Source organism: Budorcas taxicolor, chromosome 15 (genome assembly GCF_023091745.1).
Source record: "Budorcas taxicolor isolate Tak-1 chromosome 15, Takin1.1, whole genome shotgun sequence".
In the NCBI taxonomy this organism is placed as follows: Eukaryota; Metazoa; Chordata; class Mammalia; order Artiodactyla; family Bovidae; genus Budorcas; species Budorcas taxicolor.
Genome location: NC_068924.1, coordinates 66472905 through 66491666, shown reverse-complemented (window position 1 = coordinate 66491666; position 18762 = coordinate 66472905). Strand labels below are relative to the sequence as shown.

The window sequence follows — 18762 nt, the reverse complement described above, 5'->3', positions numbered from 1 at the left end:
TCCATAACATAATTTAAAGGATTGAATTTTTTAAAGGACAAACTCTTCAATCTCTACATGGGGATCTCATTTTTTTTTAGCTTAAAGTGTAGTTGACCTGAATACTCAGACAATTCTTCTCTAAATTGCTTGGAAAAAATATTTCTTCAGTAAGTCATGTGTCTTCTTTCCTATGTCTGCTGTTTGTAAGAAATAGCAATCACATGATTATTTTCCAACAGTTGGTAAATGTCTCAGAAAGATTACATGCAGTTTGCAAGGAAAAAGGTTATTTTTCAAAGGTTGCTGAAACCAGAAAGAATTCCCTTAAAAAACTATCCATCAGTATTTATGACATTTCTAAAGGAATAGGAAATAAAAACTTGCAATTTAATTTTTAATATAAATATTACTCAGTCTACACTGAAGTCATCATGGAAGTTTTATTGATATTTTTAAACAAAAACAGAAACAACAAATACAATATAGAAGGCATTGAAATCTAAAAATTCCATTAGGCTCCATCGTAAACAGCATATTAAAAAGCAGAGACTACTTTGCCAACAAAGGTCCATCTAGTCAAAGCTATGGTTTTTCCAATAGTCATGTATGGATGTGAGAGTTGGACTATAAACAAAGCTGAGTGCTGAAGAATTGATGCTTTTGAATTGTGATATTGGAGAAGATTCTTGAGAGTCCCTTGGACTGCAAGGAGATCCAACCCGTCCATCCTAAAGGATATCAGTCCTGGGTGTTCATTGGAAGGACTGATGCTGAGGCTGAAACTCCAATACTTTAGCCACCTGATATGAAGAACTGACTCTTTGGAAAATACCCTGATGCTGGGAAAGATTAAAGGCAGGAGGAAAAGGGGATGATAGAGGATGGGATGGTTGGATGGCATCACCAATTCGATGGCCATGAGTTTGAGTAAGCCCAGGAGTTGGTGATAGACAGGGAAGTCTGGCAGGCTGCAGTCCATGGGGTCTCAAAAAGTCGGACATGACTGAGCAACTGAATTGAACTGAACCAAATAGAATTCTGGCCATAAAAAAGAACTGATTCACATACTAGCATTTAATAGATGTCCATGAAAATATATGGGTAAGTGAATAATGAGGCTGAAAAAGTTTAAGCAGTTGTTTTTGATTTAAAAATAAGAAAACTTAGAAGGTGTAGACCTAAATTAGATTAGACTCCAATGTTTTCCAGCCAATTTCCTCTAGGCTCCCCTCTGTTTAGAGTCAGTGAATTTTATTATATCTATTGAAAAAGCCTGTCTATAGAAAAGACTACCATCTATAGTAAAAGACTATCTACACTTAAGTTAACCATAAATTTTTTTTAAAAAAACAACTTTTTGCCATATAGGGAGGTAACTACCATGTCAATATTTTATTCTGAAATTAATAATTAAAAGAGAAGAGTTGACCATTTTTCCATCTTTTTAACAAATGTTTCTAATTCATTGCTGTTTGTTGAGAGAAAACTTTTACACAAATTAATGATGTATAAATAATATTAAAGAAATGATGCAAGTTAAAAAGTCATCTTTTCACAGAATCCAATGATATAATTGCGCCTTAGACAATCAATGAACAATAAAATTATTGGGAAAAATGTAATGGATGAATTCAAATTTGGAAGGTAATTTTAATATGTCAAAGTATGACTCCACACCCAACTGTTTGCTAAAATCAAAGAGGAAACTAATCTTTATAACAAAGATATCTATTGGTCAAATCTTAACCAAGTAGCCAAATCTGGCATCATTGCTAAGACTGATTGATATGTGCTTTTGTTTATGCTGAAATGCGAAGTACACTATCTCACCTGTTAAATGCACCTGCCAAAATATTTTACCTGCATCTAATTCAGGCATTGTTTCCAAATCCTAGTTTATAAACAAACATGGGAATAGAGGAACAATTAAATGACACTCCAAGAAAACAATAAGATAATGCAAATATTAGGAATATTCTATAAAATAACTGACCCAGAGGCTTAAAACATTAAAACATCAATTATACCATTGTCATGAAAAATAAACAAATAAAAGAAAGTGGAAATGCTATAGATGAAAATAGGCTAAAGAGGGATGAAAATCGAGAGCAATGGCAAAACCAATACAGTATTGTAAAGTAAAATTAAGTAAAAATAAAAATTTTTAAAAATAAACAAATAAATAAAAAATAAATAAATAAAGTTAAAAAAATCTAAGTCCTAAAAAAGCAATAGTAACATACTTATTGAAGGTAACTCAGCAAATTGAAACATAAACAGGATATTAGATGAAGTTGAGGTGTTATGGTTAGTTTTCATAGGTCAGATAAGTTATATAAGAGGATGTTATATAAGAGGATCCAGTTATATAAGAGGATGCTTTTGTTTTTAGGAGACAATACTGGAGTATTTAGGCGTGAAGTACCATGAGGCACATACGGAAAATGTTAATAAGTGCCAAATTTATGTTGAATCTTAGTGGTTCATTCTTTTAACTTTTATGTATGTTTGAAAATTTAATAATGAAGAACTAGAAAATAATATTTAGTAGTAGGTGTATGCCAATGATATATTGCCTAAGCTCTTATCAGTTAAGGGCCCTTAAAATTTGCCAAAATTTAAGTAGAATTGCTTTTAAAAGGAGAAGAAAACAGCTCAAATAAAATTTAGGTGAACTTAGTTAGAGCCTATTATATAGAGTAAGGTAAATCAGAAAGAGAAAAACAAATATACATTAACGCATATATATGGAATCTAGGAAGATGGTACTGATGAACCTATCTGCAGGGCAACAAAGGAGATGCAAACATAAAGAACAAACTTGTGGACACAGTAGGGGGAGGAGAGTGTGGGATGAATTGAGAGTAGCACAGAAACAAATGCTTCCCTGGTGGCTCAGACAGTAAAGAATCTGCCTGCAATGTGGGAGACCTGGGTTTGATTCCTGGGTTGGGAAGATCCCTTGGAAGAGGGCATAGCAACCCACTCCTGTATTCTTGCCTGGAGAATCCCCATAGACATAGGTGCCTACAGTTCGTGGAGTGGCAAAGAGTCAGACACGACTGAGCAACTAAGCAGAGCAGAGCACTTGGAAACAAATACATTACCATGTGTAACATAGACGACCCACGGGAATTTGCTATATGATGCAGAGAATTCAAGTCTGGTGTTCTGTGACAACCTAGAGAGATGGGATGTAGGAGGGAGGTTCAAGAGAGGGGAGACGTATGTATCCCAATAGCTGATTCATCTTGATGTAAGGCAGAAACTAATACAATATTGTAATGTAAAGAAAGTGAAAGTGAAAGATGCTCAGTCATGTCAGACTCTTTGTGACCCCATGGATTATACAATCCATGGAATTCTCCAGGCCAGAATACTGAAGTGAGTAGCCTTTCCCTTCTCCAGGTGATCTTCCCAACCCAGGGCTTGAATCCAGGTCTCCCACATTGCAGACAGCTTCTTTACCAGCTAAGCCACAGGGAAGCCCCAAAATACTGGAGTGGGTAGGCCTATCCCTTCTCCAATGGATCTCCCCAACCCAGGAACTGAATTGGGTCTCCTGCATTGCAGGCAGATTCTTTACCAACTGACCTATCAGGGAAGCCCATTTTAAGGTAACTATCCTCCAATTAAAAATAAATAAATTGGCCGCTGTGAACTGTGAGCTGTGCCAAGGGTCGGTGAAAGATCTCGAAATCGTTGGATGGAAACTTGCTCTAAAAGCCGTGGACTGGGTAGATTTGGAGAGATCACTTCCGGAAACCAGAAGGCCTTGGCTAACTCCTTAAAATCCTAGAATGAGACCGTCACCCCAGGTTGGCTATTCTTCCTCAGAAGCCACTTGCCACCGACTGGATTTACTACAAGGCCAACATGGCTAAGGCTGACTTGGTGGATGACTTTGAAAAGAAGTTTATTGCCCTGAAGTTTCCTATGCCAGAGTATAAATATAGTGCCCAGGTGGATACTGAAGAAACAGAAGATGTGAGAAGTTGTGCTGAGTTTTTGTCTCTCTGGAGGACCAGGATTCAGGAACATGAGAAAGAGTTGGAGATGAGGGACATAATCCCATTTGATCCAGATGGCCACTGAAGACTTCAATGAAGTCTTTCCTGAAACCAATTAGACAAGAAGCACCCCTACTGGCCTCACAAGCCAACTGAAAATTTATGAACTTGAGTCTGGGAGAAAGTTCTGGCCCTCAAATCATAAACTCGAGACATTAAAAATAATTACACAGTGAAAAATAAATTAATTTAAAAATTTTCAAAGGCAGAAAGTCAGATAGATGGCAAATGGCCCTATTCAAAGTCACTTGTGATTAAACCTGCTTTTTGTTTGTTTGTTTGTTTGTTTTAAAGATGAAAAAGAAAAACTTTAAAGGACTTTGTGGAAAAAATTACAGTAGACAAACTTATTCTCTAATCTGTAAAGTGTTCAGAACCAATCTCCTATTTTTGGAAACAGCAGCAACAACAAAATAATGAAAGTTGACAAAAATAGATATTGCCACTCTTATTTCTTTGAGAAAATGACTTGCAATTTAATTTATTAAAAAGTCATTCAAAGGGTCATCTCACTTCCCAAACCCCTTCCCCTGAATTTCTCCTGAGAACATGCTGTGTGTCAACAGACCATCATGAATCACAGAATTCACCTCTCTCTCCTGTTGGTGCTTTTGTAGTTTGGATATTTCTCCCCATCACTGATTTTGTTCAACATAAGATAAAGTGACATTCCAGTGGAGAAAAGCATGTAATTTATTCAGAAAAGTAAATATGTTTTACCTATTGATCTGGGTTTGGGATAAGATCTTTAACATTTCCTCAACTATAAATTGCAGAGAGTTATATGACTAGCTACCTCTTAGGGTTGTTTAATAATTTATTTTTATGAAAATATATTTGGGCATATACTGGCCAAACAATGGTCTGGTTGACTGAAAGAATTGTATGATCTAGAGTGGTAATTAGATGGTAGCATTCTACATTAGATAAAAGAGGTATTTCCTGTGTGGATACAATAATGTATCACCAGCCCTATGCATTAGAATGGGTGTCTTAAAGCCTGGAAAGCTAAGCTGATACGTGAAGACCTAGTGGGATCTAACAAAATGAAGAGAATCAGGAAAGTCACTCTGGCAAGATGGAATTATATGTAAAAGCAATGAAATTTAATAGCTTGGTCTATCTACTGAAGTCAAGTTAAGCGCGGGATGCAGAGATTTCAGGAGAACCGAGAGTATAAGAATAGGTAAAGACAAAGCTGGGATAAGAAAAGTAAGCAGTAGCCATATCAAGAAGGGCCTTCTATGTCTGCACTTCTATTTTCAGCAATGAGAGTTGATGAAAAAAAGTTCAGTGCAGGTGATTCATGTTTTAGGAAACCAAGGACTCAGCCAGCATTGCTGGAGACTGATGGAGAGGGGGCAGAGGATCAGACTTTATCTTTCACATTTGTATCCTCATTATCAAATACAGTTCATAACTTATAAGTAGATGTTAAACTCTAGAACTGAGGGCAATAATAAGCTGAGATATCAAGATCAGTGAAACAGTCTGGAGATGTTAAATGGGATTCTTCATATTTAATGTAAGTGGGACAGATTTGTTTACAGCTCTCCTTGAATTCTCATTTGCCTCCTGTTCATTCCCTTCCTCCCCACTGGGTTGGATGTGGCATTGCCTCACTGCTCTCTTCACCTTTAGTAAAATTCTAAATTCAGAGCAGGCTTTGAGGAAAATAAAATCTCCCTATTATATTCATAACCTCTTGCTCTGCTAGATACTTTGAGATCGGGAATGTTAACTTCAAAAATCAATTGCATTCTCAGAAATAGAGTCTGTGAGTAAGAACTAGCTGGGGGCTTAACAAAGCACTGAACAGTCTGCTGCTGTGAAAAGGCAGGGATGAGTAAGTTATGGAAGTATTGCATTTGAGCACTAGCTGCTATTCCCCTGCAAATGTTTATTGATACAGATCAAACTATCTCAGGAAACTGAAGAGACATCTTAATTGTTCTTAATATTTTGCTTATTTTTTCATGGTTGCAGACTGTGTAAAACAAGTTTCCTTTTTTCTGATTAGTATCATAAGCAAGAGGATTTAAATTAGATAAATCAGCAACTTTATGCAAATGATGCTGATATGATGTCAATGTCATGGAATGATGGAGGTGGAGGTTCCAGAGACTGTCTACATCAACACTGTCATTTCTAAGAAGAGAAATCTGAGTCTAGGGACACTGATGACTTGCTTAGGGTCATATGTCCAACAATTGCAAGGGTTGGCATTAGGACCTGTGTTCCTTAACTACTTATATTTGAAAGATCATTCAGTATAGCAAGAAACACACACACAGATGCTTGAAAAATTATTGTACATTAAAACATAGAAGGAATATTGCACAGAGAACTATACACAGCATCTTTTTACAAACCATAATGGAAACAATATAAAAAGTACATGTATATAGATATGTATAATTGAATTGGGATTCTCTGGAGACTCGGTGGTAAAGAATCTGCCTGCCAGTGCAGGAGACACAGGTTCAATCTCTGAGTTAGGAAGATTCCCTAGAGAAGGAAATGGCTACTCACTCCAGTATTTTGCCTGGAAAATACCATGGACAGAAGAGTTTGGTGGGGCTAGGGTCCATGGGGTTGCAAGAGTCGGGCACAACTTAGCAACTAAACAACAGTGGGCTCTGAGTTTCTGCAGTTATAACACTCAGCTGATACCATGGATGATGATATGCAGAGCACAATTTGAATAGCAAGATTATTGGTCAAGAAATGATTTTGTATGTATTTCAAGGAGACACAAAAATGGACATTTTACTCTCATGTTCTTTTTCAAACTATTTAAAATATATTTCTGAACTTTGGAGAAACCTTCCAACCATTTATTTTTATGAGAAAAGAAGAGGAGAGTAATAAGAGTTAAAAAACAATTTTAAAACTTTGATATTTTTCCTGAAAGAGAATAAATTTTATTTCATATTATAGTTTACCAATTATGCTTCATTTAAATAAGTTAGTCAGTGAAATATCAAATGGTATTTTAGATTGCATTTAGAAAGAAAACTATATATATTTATCAGAAAACTTATGATGTACCTAGATCTATGCTAGTTGTTGTAGCAGATACAAAAAGATAAAAGGAAATTCTCTGCTCTTAAGAAATTTATAATTAGATTAAGGATACATAGTCATGCAGATATACACATGTACATAGTCATAGATTCACTCAGTTCAGTTTAGTTCAGTCACTCAGTCGTGTCTGACTCTTTGCGACCCCATGAATCGCAGCATGCCAGGCCTCCCTGTCCATCACCAACTCCCGGAGTTCACTCAGATTCACATCCATCGAGTCAGTGATGCCATCCAGCCATCTCATCCTCTGTCGTCCCCTTCTCCTCCTGCCCCCAATCCTTCCCAGCACCAAAGTCTTTTCCAATGAGTCAACTCTTCACATGAAGTGGCCAAAGTACTGGAGTTTCAGCTTTAGCATCATTCTTTCCAAAGAAATCCCAGGGCTGATCTCCTTCAGAATGGACTGGTTGGGTCTCCTTGCAGTCCAAGGGACTCTCAAGAGTCTTCTCCAACAGCACAGTTCAAAAGCATCCTTTCTTCGGCGCTCAGCCTTCTTCACAATCCAACTCTCACATCCGTACATGACCACTGGAAAAACCATAGCCTTAACTAGACGGACCACTCAGTATATACTTATTCAATGGCTTCTGTTTCCAGGCATGGCACGAAGATCAGACGCCCTATCTGTTGCCTATATATTTTGTTTATTATGTAATATGTGAAGATACATATATAATGCATACAATTAAAATCAGATTAACCATCTTTTACATTTAAGGCAATTTAAACATCTATATCAATTAAAACTTTATACCTTATCAAAATCTTCTTTTGATCCTTCTAATATATAGCTTCTCGAATTGACTATATATAAACTTAATGTCAATAATTAACAAAAGAAATCAAACTAATTCAATTAAACACGGAGTTTTCTTCCTTTTCCTAATGAGCACATCAAATAAGCTAATGCATAATTCGTAAGAGCTTTCATATATTCAAATGACTGTACAAGTAAAGGAATTTAAGGATTAATGCTATTGTGGCCCACAATAAGAAATCAATAGTATAGTCATAGGAAAGTTTTCTTATTTTTCTAGGAAAGTTTCTTTTCAGCATAAAAACCTTGAAGAAAGACAAATGATCTGTTGAGTCCCCTTCCATCACTAAGGAATTTATTAGCGATATGTTTCATGCTGGTTTATATTGACTATATTATAATTTCTATCATAGAAATCAAGGGTGTGTTAAAACATGCATATTCTGAAAGTCTCAATAGAACTATCAGATCTTGAGTTTCTTTAAAAGAATAGCTTTTATTACATTAGACTCTTCTAGAGTGATTAAATTGCTAAAGCCTCAGCCCCACCCTCAGAGATTTAACTTAATTGGTTTGGTGAGGTGCCTATTATTACTCTTTTTAGTGATTTTAATGGGCTGTCTGGATTGATAACCACTATTTAAATCTATTCAAAGGAGAATAGACTTTTATATTTATGTGATATGATGTAACCTTGTAACTCACAAGCTGTATAACTTTGCAAACCTGATTTGAATTATCTGAGTCTTAGTTCTCTCATCTGTAAAATGTAGTAATGGATAACTTGCAGGAATTTTTGCAAATTATTGTTAATTTATGTAAAGCACCTTGTGCATAGTTGATTTCAGTAAATATTTGCAGATATTAACCATACCTGTGGTCCTGGTGGTGGTGAATGGTGTATTTCTGGAAGTACTGATGAAAGCTATGGTAGGAGTCTTTACAGATGGTTGGCTAACACCACCACCAGAAAGCTTTGCAGATGTCATGGTACAAAGCCCCAAACCACTGCACTCAGACAGGAATCAGTGTAAGAATCCATTAAAATGATTTTACTGCTTCTGGAAATGAACCATAGGTACCAGTGCACCAACGAAACTGATTTCTTAAAAAAAAAAAACCAACTTTTTAATCGGTGGAAAATTGCTTTTTTTTAATGTTGGTTTCTGCCATACAACAAAGTGAATCAGTCATAATTATATATACCCTCCCTCTAAAATCTCCCTACTGTCCCCCCATCTCACCCATCTAGGTCATCACAGAGCCTAGCGGGGCTCCCTGGGTTATTTAGCAACTTCCCACTAACTCTTTTATACATGATAGTGTATATATGTCCACGCTACTTTCTCAGTTTGTCCCACCCTTTCCCTCACCAGCTGTGTCCACAAGTCTGCTCTTCACTCGGTTCATCAGTACCATTTTTCTAGATTCCCTATATATTTCTTAATATACAATACTTGTTTTTCTCTTTCTGACTTATTTCACTCTGTATAAGAGGCTCTAAGTTCATCCACCTCACTACAACTGACTAAAATTTGTTCCTTTTTATGGCTAACATTCCATTGTATATATGTACCACAACTTCATTCATTCATTCATCTGTCCATGGATATCTAAGTTGCATCCTTGTCTTGGCTATTGTAAATAGTACTGCAAAAAACATTGGGGGAAGTTATGTCTTTTAGAATTGTGGTTTTCTTAGGGTATATGCCCAGTAGTGGGCTTGCTGGGTCATAGAGTAGATTTATTCCTAGCTTTGTCAGGAATCTCCATACTCATTTTTATAATGGCTGTATCAGTTTACCTTCTCACCAACAGTGCAGGAGGGTTCCCTTTTCTTCATACCCTCTCCAGCATTTGCTGTTTGCAGATAGATAGATAGATAGATAGATAGATAGATAGATAGATATATGTATGTAGATATATCTATATCTATATTTATATCTATATCTATAATTTGATGATGGTCATTCTGACCTGTGTGAGGTCATACCTCATTGTAGTTTTGATTTTTATTTCTCTAATAATGAATGATGTTGAGCATCTTTTCATGTGTTTATTAGACACCTGTATATTAAGGAAATAGGATTTTAAATCTCAGTGAAGGATCACAACCAAAGGAAAACCACTCTGGGGATTACTACTAAAGCCCACACAAAGATGAAGACACTGAATCAAGATATTTAGAAATGTATTTGACATTATATAGCTAACAGGGGTTTCCCAAGTGACTCAGTGGTAAAGAATCTGTCTGTTAATGCAGGAGATGCAGGTTCAATCCCTGGGTCAAGAAGATCCCTTAGAGAAGGAAATGGCAACCCACTCCAGTATTCTTGTCGGGGAAATCCTATGGACAGAGGAGCCTGGTGGGCTACAGTCCATGGAGTCTCAAGACTCATACATGACTGAGCGACTAAGCACACCCACACATACACAATGGCATCAAGTCTGATTCCACACACTTCTTTGACTGTAAAGGTCCCCCCTCCCCCAGAACATTACACTTGATTCTATGTGTGGCACTATTTTAGGCACTTTGTGAAATGTAAAAAAAAAAAGTGAGATGATACTACTTAATAAATAAGTAGTAAGATGAATAATGATTAAACACTGAGTAAAGAAAAACCGATAAAAGCATTGTTAGTTTACAAGTATTTATACAAATTATCAAGACAGTTGTAATTTGAGTGGAGTTGCAAAAGAGTTGATTTTGTTGCTAATTGTATAATATAAAATCTATTTCTATGGAAAAAACTCAGCCAAAGGATATTGACTTAAGCATTTTAAGAGAGAAGAAATAGAAAAAAATCTAAAGTTCTATTAGTAAGAAACAGAAAACAAACATATATTCATGACATGCAATACCATGTGCAAATGTACAATGAAATATATCTGTATGTAGGGATAAGGATGATTTTTTAAGACAGACTCTTAGGCCAAAATAATCATGCCAAAGAAACAAACATATTTGAAAGTATCTAAGTTAGAAAACAAAAGAAAAATAGGGATAAAATACTACAAATAGGTGGGGGGAAGGAGAGAGAGAAATAGAGAGACACACAGAGATAGAGAAGACAAAATCTATAAAAATACATCACAAACATGCAGAGAACATTCTGTGGAGGGGGAATAAGATTTTTATTCTTTAAATTACATATTTATATATTGTATTACTTCAGCATCAATAAATATCTGAATTTTTTTTAAAGGTAAAGAGTAGGTCCGTCAGTGTCAAATAAGATTACTGATCACATACCCTCTGTGTATATGCATCAGCTGTACTATCTTAGGTATTTGGAGTCACAAGAACATTTCTATATATAATATAATAAGCAATATACCATATTCCCTAGTGTCTCAGCTGGTAAAGAGTCTCCCTGCAATGCAGGAGACAGGGGTCCATCCCTGGGTTGAGAAGATGCCCTAGAGAAGGAAATAGCAATCCACTCCTGTATTCTTGCCTGGGAAATCCCATGGATGGTGGAGCCTGGTGACTACAGTCCATGGGGTCTCAAAGAGTCGGACGTGACTGAGCAACTTTACTTTCACTTTTATATGTCTTTACATCCACTTTTAAACAGCTCAAAGACAATATTTATCCTTAAGCCCACTAAGCATTGTCATATATTTTTTGTTACTCTTTTTTCAGTATTTGGCTTTCTGAGCAGACCCCCAGATGAGATCATGTTCCTACCTTTAGTGTGGCCATTGCAACAACTATTTGTGGAAGTTGATTTCTTAGGAAAGAAAAAGCATGATTTAACCATGATTGTGATATATATGGAATCTAAACAGATACTTTTTACCTATGCCCATTTGTCTGTAAATTTACTTGCGCTTGGTAGCTAAGAAAATTAAGCAAAATCATTTGGGGAAGATGACATAATAAAAATGTGATATTATTTATTTTCAAGTTTAATAACTCAAATAGCTTTAAGATCCTCTGGTGGTAAAAATCTAGGCAGAGGTTTTGAGTCCAAAAGCTGAATAGATTAATTTAATTTATATATAATGGTTTTCTGGATCTGCAGGGATAAACACAAAAAATCTTTAATAGATTTACGGAAATCTATGTCCCACATAATTGGCTTTTATTATTATCAAATGGATCATTTTACCATTTGCAGAAAGAAGGACAGACGCTTCAGATGACAATTCAATTACATTATATGTTTCTTTAGAATAATAATTTTATACTGAAGGAAAAAATGATTTTGTATGAATAGCTTGTTTGTTTTTTTTAATCCATAGATATAATGCATCTTGGAGGGTGGAGGAAAATGTAAGGACAGTTTTCAAAGTTTGCTTCAAGTAATTTCATTACATAGTTTTCTGCTGATGGATTAAATACTGTTCAAAGGCATAACATCCCATAATGGACTGTAAGTAATTTATTAGAAACACATACAACATTGCATCTGTTTCTCAAAGATGTTCTCTAGTAATTATTTTTGGCTTTCTATTACAGGCATAATATTAATATTATAAGAATCTATGTGATTTTATTTACAAATTCATCCAATGTTAATGCATTCATCAGAAGCTTTTGATATACTCAAAAACTCACTCTAAACTGTAACACTGAAAAAATTAATCATATTTTTGCTTAAATCTCATTGCTTAGTCTTAGTCTGATAAAATAATATGTTGATGACTTAATAACAAAATTAGATGAGATGAAGTGCTTCCAATGCCAAAAGAAAAAATTGTTTAAAATTATTGTGTTTGTGTACTATTTGAACTTTTTCTCTGTATTCTAAGGTTCTTGGGCCTTCAACTCATTTTACTTTTACTGATAATTATATCCCATATTATTATCCTTGATGATGAGCAGATGAATAACTGTTAATAATAATGTTCTCTTATTTTGCAGATGGGATTGACTCCTGATGAGATGGGGCCTCAGTGCAAACCACACATTTCTCTTGCCTCAGTGACATGATTTGGGGGACTCATATTCCCATTCCCAGGACACTTCTCAAGGGCAGGAGTGCTGGGAGCCAGCGTGAGGAACTCCGCCCATGGCAAAGGTCATGAGGAAGGAGGCTTGGCATACGCAAAGGTGTGATCAAGCCTCAGGAAACCCCCTGTTCCCGAGCATCTACCCTAAAACCAGAGTCTGTTTTATGCTCTCCCCCTTAACCGTTTTTCTTGGAGAAGGAGTAAACGTGCAGCTCCAAGGCAATAAAAATTCTTGGGCGTGACAAGAGTGTTTCAGCTTACAGACTACTCTGAAGGTTATCTAGCCCACCTGTATAGGTTCGTCTGGCCACATGTGATTGTTTACAGCCTCCCAGTCTGAGAGGCATGAAATGTTTTAGACTTATTAAAGGCAAATTCTTTTGGGGAGTTGGAAATTATTAATATAGTGGATTGATTAGGAATTATATTCGTGAAGGGTTTTTCATTTGTTGTGCCAATAATTGCTGCTAATTCTCTGCCCTGGGTGTGACAAACCTTTCTGCTGACAGACTAGCTTTTGTGACAGGATTATCCATACTCCTGCCACTGTGCACACGATTGTTTACTACCTCTCAACCATAAACAGCACAGAGAGTTTTGGAGTATTTTTAAAGTCTTAATTAGCATAGGGCTTTTCTCATTGTTGAGTCAATGATTGCCACCAGGCCTCCATATCCTTAGGCACCTGGGAATATATTAATCAATGTATTTGGAATATAGAAAAGGAAATATAGTAGTTTTAAGGTTAGCAATACTAGACTTTTTGAGTTAATGAATTTTCTCTTTTGTAATAGATACTGTACTTTGTTATAAATCACTGTGTCCTTGCTATGTAAAAATGTAACTTTATCACTATCTTAAGACTAAATAGATCTTAAGGGGAGCATTGGTGAAAGGATTTTCATTTGTTGGGCTGAGGTTTGCTGCTAAATCTCCATATTCCCTGCCCTTATGATGAATATAACTAACATATAGGAGAAATAAGTATTAACCTTTAAGCATATAGGAGAAATAAGTATTAACCTTTAAGATTAATCATGTTAACCTTGGGTTAAATAAATTCCTTTCTTGATTGTAACTCACTACACCCTCATCCTATAGGAATGTAACTTTATTTGGAGGGTGGTGCCTGGTTTAAGAAAAAACACCCTTGGAAGAAATAAGTTTTTTGGTTATCAGAAAGAAAGGATCATAAAATGTCAGCAGGTCTCATGGCCAGAAGATGATGTAAAATCCCTAAGACCTCTTTATGTGAAGCACCTAATTTTGACAAAGGTCAGGACTGCTGACCCTCGCGTGACTCTGTATTCATCCCTATATGTAACAAAAAGTATATAAGCAAACCCAAAAATAGAGATCGGATCAGTTTCCGGAAAGACTGATTCCCTCATGTCGTTCTTTTGTGCTCCCCATTTTTCTGGCTGAATTCCCATCTGGAGTGTGGGTGCCCTCCAAGTCTACTTATTTGCCCCGGTTTTCAAGCCCACGCGAGAAGAAGCCCAAGGAGGGGCACCTTCCGATATTCAAGTGGCACCGGTGGCCCAACGTAGATGGTGCAAATTCCTTGTCTTGAAATTTTATTGGTATCCCACGTAAACCAAGTTATTCAGCCCCTTTTTCTCTCCTATTATTTTCTGGCCGAATTCCCACCTGGTGCATGGGTACCCACCAAGCCTATTAATTTTGCCTGGGCTTCTAAAATCGGACTGGGGGGGCCTCAGTGCCTCCTCTCCTTCGGGAGAATGGGAAGACGCCTGCGGCCTACGTAGGTGGTGATTGGTAATCCATGTGAACCAAGTTATTCAGCCTCTTTTTCTCTGCTAATTTTCTAATCCCTCTCTATCTGTAATTAAATAAGTTATTTCCAAGGACACTGACGCTGTCCCCACCTTCGAATTTCCTGGATCCACCTGGGCTGGACCCCGGCACAGGAACAACTTCTAAAGTATAAACAACGGTATCTCCAATTTCCCATCCATACACTGTGCACTCCACCAGCACAGGCTTCATACGGTAAGGGCTCTACATATGAAACTTCAAGTTGTGAGGTTTCAAAGATGCAAACTTGCATGCCAACCCCTGGAACATGCATCCCAGCTCTCAAAATTCTCCAAGCCAGGCTTCAACAGTACTTGAAGTATGAACTTCCAGATGTTCGAGGTGGTTTTAGAAAAGGCAGAGGAACAAAAACTCAAATTGCCAACATCTGCGGGATTACCAAAAAAGCAAGAGAATTTCAGAAAAACATCTACTTTTGATTTATTGGCTACACCAAAGCCTTTGACTGTGTGGACCATAAGAACCTGAGGAAGATTCTTAAAGAGATGGGAATACCAGACCAACTGATTTGCCTCCTGAGAAATCTATATGCAAGACAAGAAGCAACAGTTAGACACGTTCCAACTGGACATGGAACAACAGACTGGTTTCAAATCAGCAAAGGAGTATGTCAAGGCTGTATGTTGTCACTATGCTTATTTTACTTATATGCAGAGTACATCATGTGAAATACCAGGCTGCATGAAGCACCATCTGGAATCAAGATTGCTGGGAGAAATATAAATAACCGCAGATAAGCAGATGACACCAACTTTATGGCAGAAAGTGAAGAACTAAAGAATCTCTTGAAGAAAGTAAAAGAGGAGAGTGAAAAAGCTGGCTTAAAACTCAACATTCAGAAAACTAAGATCATGGCATCGGGTCCCATCACTTCATGGCAAATAGATGGGGAAACAATGGAAACAGTGAGAGACTATTTTCTTGGGCTCCAAAATCACTGCAGATGTGACTGCAGCCATGAAATTAAAAGATACTTGCTCCTTGTAAGAAAAGCTATGACCAAGCTAGACAGCATATAAAAAAGCAGAGACATTACTTTACCAAAAATGGTCCATCTAGTCAAAGCTATGGTTTTTCCAGTAATCATGTATGGATGTGAGAGTTGGACTATAAAGAAAGCTGAGCACCGAAGAATTGATACTTTTGAACTGTGGTATTGGAGAAGACTCTTGAGAGTCCCTTGGACTCCAAGGAGATCCAATCAGTCAATCCTAAGGAAATCAGTCATGAATTTTCATTGGAAGGACTGAAACTCCAATACTTTGGCCACCTGATGAGAAGAACTGACTGATTGGAAAAGATTCTGATGCTGGGAAACAGTGAAGGCAGGAGGAGAAGGGGACAGAGGATGAGATTGTTGGATGGCATCACTGATGTGATGGACTCATTTGAGTAGGCTTCCGGAATTGATGATGGATAGGGAAGCCTGGCGTGCTGCAGTCCATGGGGTCGCAAAGAGTGGGACACAACCGAGTGACTGAACTGAACTCAGTATACTTTTCAAGGTACTTTCCTGCAAGATTAAAAATGTTTTATTTTTTGTGTTTGTTTTTATGTATGTATACATGTATCACTCGTGCAAGAAATATTGCAAACCTATTGCAGTACAGTATGATATAGCTAGTTGTGTTATTTGGGTACCTAGGCTAACTTTGTTGGACTTACAACCAAATTGGAGCTATGAATGCACTCTTGGAACAGGACTTGATCATGTGTACAAAACTTACTGTCCTTTTCTTTGTATTCCCTTCGCTTAAAGTTTGTTCTGTCTCAGAGAAGATATTTGAGAGACAAAAATGTTGAAACAAATACCATGTCCAAGTAATTTCTTAGAACCATGTGTATGCTTTCACTCCAATTAGAGAAAAACACTTGAAATACGTCCTTTGTTCACAGTTCTTTACCTTAATACACTGTGTCAGCTGAGAAGCATATAGCAAAACAGAGTTAGAAGAGCAGGAGGTTTATTGGGGTTAGTGGCTATGACAGATAAAAAGGGGCAGGAATAGGAAGGGAAAGTCTTGAAACTACAATTCATGAAAGAAGAGAAGGAAAGATTAAGGAGGAATGCCCCAGGATTTTATACAACTCAGAGAAAGAGAGGTCTCAGCCAGTTAAAAAACAGCCTGTAGAGACCTACGTTGAGTGAAACTGACTAGCTCCTAGTTCCTTGCCCACGAGCAATCATTGGCTTGTGCTGTCTTGAAAGAGTATGTCCTCAGCTCAAATACTACCGCAGAGACCATGTGATAGCTGCATGTGGAAGCTCTGCTAACAACTCTACTTGTTACAAACTCTCTAATCAAGAGAATTCTGAGTGGCACACCTCTATGGCCACAATGTGTAACAACTTCAGTCTTTAAATGCAATATCAGAAATGCTCCTTTCTAACTTCTCTGTCTGGCAAACCCCTACTCTACCTACAAACTTATTTGCAATGTTAGCTGTGTCTATGGGCTTCCCAGGTGGCTCAGTGGTAAAGAATTGGCTTGCCAATGCAGGAGATGTTTGATCCCTGAGTCAGGAGATCCCCTGGAGGAGAAAATGGCAACCCACTCCAGTATTCTTTCTGTTATTATTATTTTCTACTTTACAATATTGTATTGGTTTTGCCATACATCAACATGAATCTGCCACGGGTGTATACGTGTTCCCAATCCTAAACCCCCCTCCCACCTCCCTCCCCATACCATCCCTCTGGGTCATCCCAGTGCACCAGCCCCAAGCATCCTGTATCCTGCATCAATCCTAGACTTGCGATTCGTTTGAAACCAGAATTGAAAGAGACACATGTACCCCAATGTTCATCGCAGCACTGTTTATAATAGCCAGGACATGGAAGCAACCTAGATGTCCATGTAGATGTAGATGAGTGGGTAAGAAAGCTGTAGTACATATACACGATGGACTATTACTCAACCATTAAAAAGAATAAATTTGAATCAGTTCTAATGAGGTGGATGAAATTGGAGCCAATTATACAGAGTAAAGTAAGCCAGAAAGAAAGACACCAATACAGTATACTAACGCATATATATGGAATTTAGAAAGATGGTAATGATAACCCTGTATGCGAGATAGCAAAAGACACAGATGTATTGAACACTCCAGTATTTTTGCCTGAAAAATCCCATGGACAGAGGAGCCTGGCGGGCTACAGTCCATGGGGTGGCAAAGAGTTGGATACGACTGAGTCTTCTGCTCTCTCCTGCGTCTATGTTCCTTTTCCTAAATTCACTAACATAATACGTCTTCTCTGCTTATCTTTTTCCATATCAATTTGTACTCATCATCAATAAACCCTTGTTTATACTGCATGGCATTTGTAATGTAGAACATGATGCCAGTGCCAAACAACGTCATACTGCAGAGTTTAAGACAAGGAAACTATTTAGAAATTTATTTTAGCTATCCGAGTAAGGATAGCTTATTCAGGATTGAATGAACTGAATGACAAGAACAGCAATAACAGAAACACTAGAGAAAAGTATTAAAATGTCAAGTTTGTAGACTGCAAATCCCCCTAAGACCAAAGAATGTTTCCTCTTAATCACTATATTCCTAGGAGTAATTGCACAGTATTTTTCACAAATGTATACTCATTAGGTATTAGATAGATGGGAATTATTATTTAAATAATGTATTATGTTTCTACTCATTTGATCTCAAAGAAACATGTTTTGTGGGATGACTGCATACAGCACATTGAGTTTCTCATGGTCAGGGGTTATGCTGTCCCATTTTTCATTTTCCCTATGACTAAGAACACTTCAAACAATGGTATTTTGTTTGTTTTTTGTTTTCTGCTCACATTATGTATGAAAGCAAACAACTTTATGAAGAAAAAAAATAACTAAATGTGGTGAAACACAATATCGTATGGAATGTTGTTGTTGTTCCATCACTCAGTTATTTCAGACTCTTTCCGACCCCACGGACTGCAGCACACCAAAGTTCCCATCCTTCACCGTCTCGTGGAGCTTGCTCAAACTCGTGTCCATTGAGTCTGTGATGCCATCCAACAATTCGTCCTCTGTCACCTCCTTCTCCTCCTTCCTTCAATCT

At 37.1% G+C, this 18762-nt stretch overlaps 1 pseudogene; it reads left to right on the top strand.

Moving 5' to 3' along the window:
* Window positions 1-1079: 1079 nt before the first annotated feature.
* Window positions 1080-4158, top strand: LOC128059934 (ATP synthase subunit d, mitochondrial-like; annotated as a pseudogene).
* The last annotated feature ends 14604 nt before the right edge of the window (window positions 4159-18762 follow it).